Raw genomic sequence first — 6,038 nt, forward strand, 5'->3', positions numbered from 1 at the left:
TTCGTTAACTTTATTATTATTTTCATAGAACATAGTTGGTTCCTCAAAAATCTCACTTGTTCAGTATATGGTAATGAAACTCACATCTTTTTTGTCATTCTTCAAACTCCCCCTCGTGTCGGTGGGTTTACGCGATTTTGTTAGCGTGATTTCTCTAAAATTTGTACTCAAATTGGTCACTTTTTATATATCTAGAGATTCATTAGAATCTCCTCTTTCGATTGACATACATTTTGTGTGGTGTTTTGAAAATTTGTTGCAACGTTTTTCGAATTTACTGAAAGCTGCCAGATTTCAACCAGTTTGGTCCACGTTTTCAACAGGTTGGTGTACAAATCTCGCACCCCTCACGTAGCTGCGGGAGAAACAAATCCTGTAGCTCTCTTTTTGTCGCTCATCAAATCTACCACCCAACCCAGCAGCAGGAGGAACTGCCGTCTCGCCGCGTGGTTTGTTGTTTGATTGTGCTGATGCTGATGCTGATGCCTCTTTGCGTAGTAAATGTTTTGGTTTTAGTAAATAGAGAACAATTATATTTAAAAGCTACGGATGGCGGTTTGAACTTGGTAGATCCTGATTCCAAAATGAAATCTTTATTTGCAAAAAATATATTAATAGACAATAAAACTAGCGACAGGCAAACCTCAAAATTTGCCATATTTTTATAGAGATTGGATAGCAGCTGCAAATGTTTTGAAAACAAAACCTGATTTAGATACTTGTGCCTTAATTTACACTGCAAATGTTTTGAAAACAAAACCTGATTTAGATACTTGTGCCTTAATTTACAATGATTTTATTCTAGAAAAAAAGTATCCTCAAGTAAAACAAGATTTTCCTTCAACAAACTGGGACATAATTTGGAAAAATATCAATAAACCGTTTATTTCGTCCAAGGATAAGTCAAATATGTTTGCTTTCACGAATAATATAATTCCAAAAAAAGAAAAGCTTTTTGCATACAATATTGGTCGGTTAAATAATAGTAATTGTGACATCTGCTCAATGCAATTACCACAGGATATCAGAATGTACAAATTCAAAAGAAGTGGTTGATTGAATTAAAGAAGTTGTCTATAAAAATGTAACAAAAAAATCAGTAACATGAAAGATATTTTGCTGGTAGACATAGATGATAAAAATAAAGATGAAAAAGCGATTTTGTGGTGGTGTGTTCGAGGGATTTCACATTGTCTAGGGCATTTTCCGAATGCAAGTATATTTGTTAAGAAAAAAAAGAAATACACGATTTGCGATGGGAAAATCGAAAGATTTTCGAAAAAGAGATCGACACTAGATTGAATTTTGAGTAGGAAGAGATGTTAGGATTTAAAGCACAGAAAAAAAACAAAAACCCTTTATCAAAGAAAATCTACAGCATTGCTCTTTCAATTGTACTCCCCTTTTGCACTGCACTGGAATGCCCCGAACTACTAACATTGATCGTTTTTTGTTCTCCTCCCCAAAAGCTCCAAAGGATTCATCTCCACCACAGCAGCAGCAGCGAAGTATCAATGCGTGAATTTTCGCTTCGCTTTCCATTCCTCGCTGCGATATTTTTTTTTCTTCCATTCTTCCTGTGTGTGGGCCGTTCCTATTCTCGTCTGATGGACTCAGAAAAAATAAGAAAACGGCAATTTTTCCTCCCCATCTTTCGGAGGGGCTTCGATGCGTGCCGCGGAATGTTTATCCTGACATTATTAACAGGAAGTGGTGGCTCGGGAGACATTTGGCGGAAACTTAGAAGTGGGAGATGTGGAAAAACACTTACACATTGCTGCAGAATTGCGGCGCGCGGTAGGGATAGGAGTATGAGTTAAGTTGAATGGCGGCAGGCAGCTGGGATGTCAACCAGAAGCATTCAAGGATTGTTGTTGGGAAAATTCCGGGCGCGTGGCGGGAGAGATGATCCATTCAATGGTGCTTTGAGCTATTTGCCGGAATTGCCGGATAAGAGGTACCAGATGTAGACTAGGCAGTTTTCCTGCCGGAGGAAGCTTACAGCTCCTAATCGATGGGATAAACTTACCTCATCGAGGAGATTGGTGCACTGATGCCATCTGAAACGTTGAAAATGAGAGAAAAATATAAGCGCAAAGTTTTGCCAATAACTTTTCGATGCTAGATAATGTGATTATTTTTTGCTTTCAAATATGAAAATTATCAAATTTAAACAATTTTTTTTGGTAAACTGTATGTAAGTTCAGTCGTTTCAACCGAAAACAAACTTTACCTAAATTCTGAATTTAAAGTGCCAAAATTTGAAATGAAACGTATGTTTAATGAATAATTAGTTAACAAATTATAACGATTAAAATCGTGACAGTCGATGCTCCACACATTGTTTCGTGTTCAGACACTAAAAAAGTCTATTTCCTATTCCTCGAAAAGGTAAATATTAAAAACGTTTAAGGTTTTTGCCAAAAGCTGAAAATCTGTCACTGTAGGAGCATAATGAGAATCCCCCTTGGGGCAGTATAAGCACCATTGATCGGGGCACGTTGAGCGTTTTCTGTCGTGGAATCTAGCATTAACAGCCGCTTGCTATAACCCCTATGCAGAAATTTTAAAGGAAAATTGACTTCTTTCACATAAAAACTCATTGCACAGAACATATACATATGTTCGAAAGATCTCAAATTTGGCAGGAATACCAGAAAATTCATGAATAGTAATCCATATGAGTCCGGCTTAGATCTGCGAAAAAAAACGTGTAAAAAAAGTTTACAAAAAATCACATCAATACACACAAACACACAGACATCGTCTGAACTCGACACGAGCTGATTCGATAGGTACCTATAAAGGTATATCTAAGACCCATAATTAACGATCTCCCAAATCGACCGATAAATATACCTTTCTGAAAGAAAGGCAAAACCGAAAAGTGAACTAGTCTGATAATAATTCTTAAGAATCTAGTTTGTTACCTATATTTGCACTCGCCGGTGATTTGATCAGATCAGTTTGGCATTTGAAGTTTTTTTTTAAATTCGGTTTTTTCAACCTGAGTCCAAGACACAAATATTCTAAATAAGAGGTGAGCAACCTTTTTAAGCAACGGGCCACTTTAAATTTGAAATTCTTTCGGCGGGCCGCATTGAATATAACAAAATTTGAGAGATAATAGTAATCAGAGCTTTACGCAATTTTTTTATAACAACAAATTTTTGAAAAAAAAAAACTGAAAAAGGTTAGACAAAACGAATTCATGTACTTGCATAATTTTTTTTTTAATTTATCTTAATCTTGGCCATTTTTCAATAAGCGAAGTGTTTCAATATATTTTAAATGTTTAGCGAATATCCTTTGCTTCCCTTTAAAAATTTTGAAAGTCTTTCTAAGGTTAGTGTCGTAGCTTCAAATCAAAACCCCGCTATGGAATCTCCCGAATGGAGAAACACGTCACGTCGGTTCAAAACTCGTTTAAAGACTCATTTGACCAACCGTCATCCAACTCCCACCAAATTTATTCATCCACGATTTACACATGTAGTAGTGATTCCTTCCCGCTTTTTTGTCCAAGCTCACCACTACAAGCAATTAACATTCCAACCAATCATGAATTGAACGTTGCGCTCCATCACAGTAGTTACATTGCCACAGTTTATTAAAACATTTATCTGCCATCAAAGTATGCGACTTTCCAGAGTATTTGAATTATAGGGTACCGTAATCATGTGTGAACGTACCCCCACGCCGAGCATGATGACGTAGTTGTTATGAAATTCTTCATACATTCCATAGGAAAAAAAATAAATCTACGTTTTTCGTCATTTGCATAAAAAAGTTCAGTAATTAGTGTTAAGGAACTTAAGTTAGTGTTGAAAAAATTGATTTCAGTATGAAATATATCGAATAAAGAGCTTGGAATCATTCCAAAGATCGAATAAGAAAATAGTTACGAGAAAAGATGATTTATTAATTAAATATTTCACTGGTTATGAACTCGAAATTTGAGTATTAAATGATTTATTAGGACTATTAAATGTGTCTTCTTGTAATATTTTCCATTTTTAAGCTTACAATATGCTTGGAAATAGTTTCCAGTAATTACAATTTCCACCAAAATTTAGATATTTCCGAGGTTAATTCGCATTTTATGGAGAACCACAAACCAAATGGTATTTTTGAAGAAGCTCATAAATCTGGAAAGTCGAATTTATGCATTTGAGGACAGTGGCGTACAATTAACTGGCATCAAAAATATTTTTCATGGAAAAACTGTAGAATTCAATACAATGCTCGCTATTTTTCATAACAACTACGTCATCATTCTGGAAATTTGCCAACCAATATGGCGGATGAGGTAACCTGTTATTTCGAAGAACTTTGGCGACTTTCTAAACATACACATCCTTTTGATAAAAAGGAATGTTAAGTCTGTTCATTGTTATCATTTTCGTGGCTCTATCTACCACAGTTAGAAGAAAGATTTGAACCGTATTCTGAGAAAATCTCTTTTTTGTTCGAACCTATGCGATGATTTTTTTCGTCGCAATTTCCGTTTAAAAGTTGCATGAAGCTTAATCATAGCGATTTTTTTCTGTGCCCATTCTCGAAAAGTTTTTTCACGATTTATTTAAATTTTATTGCGAAGTCTCAATTTCTATAAACGGTGTTTTTTTTTTCTTTTTAAGTTTTTATAAATTCATTGCATTGAGATTTTGAACAATGATACCTCTGATACCTCTGGGATAGGCTTTCTAAGGCTGAATCATGAAAATCTTTTGACTTTGATAATGTAGATTGCTTTTTTTTAAGTAAAATGTTTTAATTTTATCAATGTTAACATAATTTTCCAATGAAATTTCTAAAACTAGCATCATACATAGCACAAGATAATCACATTTTTCCGAGGTGCAAGAAATCTCAGAACTGATTTTGATTTATTCAGGGGCGCTAAATTCAAATATTCATTGAGTTTTTTTTCAGCTCTTTTTTCGAGATAATTTAAAAAATAGGTGAAGAAATTGATGTTTTATTGATGTTTTGTGTACTTTTTTGACAAAACTGTGAAATACAAATTCTTATCGACTCAATGATCAACTTTCCCTAAGACCGCGAGTAATTTTGAATGTTAAAAGTTATGGAAGTTTTTTTTGTTATTTTTTCCAAATGCGAAAACGTGACGGATTTTTAAGAAAAAATTAATTAAATAGAATCTTTGACCTTTTCAAAGTATTATATCGCAGTCTTCAACAAAGTTGTTGAATGAATTAAAATTTTCAATATCTCCCATATTTAATAACATTCTTGAATGATGTCAGAAGAAGTTGTAATCTTATTTTTAGGAATTTCTATAAATTGTGGAATACAATTTTATGAAAGCGTTGTATCTCTGATACAAGGAAATCTTGGCAATATCTTGATTGAATTAAGGGTAGAAATTGATCTTAAATCAGCTTTTGGTTTTCATGTAGGTTTATTGGTTTATCTGTTATGAAAAGACATACACCGTCCTAGCCGATTTAGGCTTACAGACTGAATAAACATGGACAATTAAGATCAACATTGAAGACCCAGTACCGAGATGGGAATCGAACTCATGCCTCAGGTGGTTAATACAATTACCGTGTCTCCAAGCTAACTCGGCCACCGAGACGCGAAAGATCGATTTTACTCAAAACTGATCAATTAAAAAATCTCTACACGCTATATTACGAAAATAGAAGTGATAGACCAAATCTGTGAAATGTATTGAATTCAGGACGCCAAAATCCTACAAAATCAGTTATTGACACACAGGAACTAAAAATGCGGTTCCCCAGTGTAATCATTACAAACTTTTTGGGTGGAATTATAGAATTACGGTTATTGTGTTTGTCGAGAAATCAGAATTTCGCTGGGTCTCAGAATTTCGCTGGGTCATCTCGATAAGAAATCTATGATCGATAACCCAGTCTTTATTATAAAACTTTCCTTATTTCTGCCATTAATCAAGAACAAAAATATAAATATATATATATATATATATATATATATATATATATATATATATATATATATATATATATATATATATATATATATATATA

General features: G+C 33.9%; 1 protein-coding gene across 1 annotated transcript in view; it reads right to left on the bottom strand.

The window, feature by feature from the left end:
* The window catches only part of LOC129758367 (cardioacceleratory peptide receptor-like), a 309,792-nt gene extending 307,730 nt beyond the window's left edge, over positions 1-2,062 (bottom strand). Inside the window, exon 1 of the mRNA XM_055755868.1 lies at positions 2,030-2,062. The gene's annotated coding sequence lies outside the window, so the exon portion shown is untranslated. The remainder of the gene's footprint in view (positions 1-2,029) is intronic.
* Positions 2,063-6,038: the final 3,976 nt, after the last annotated feature.

This window comes from Uranotaenia lowii, chromosome 3 (genome assembly GCF_029784155.1).
Source record: "Uranotaenia lowii strain MFRU-FL chromosome 3, ASM2978415v1, whole genome shotgun sequence".
Lineage (NCBI taxonomy): Eukaryota > Metazoa > Arthropoda > Insecta > Diptera > Culicidae > Uranotaenia > Uranotaenia lowii.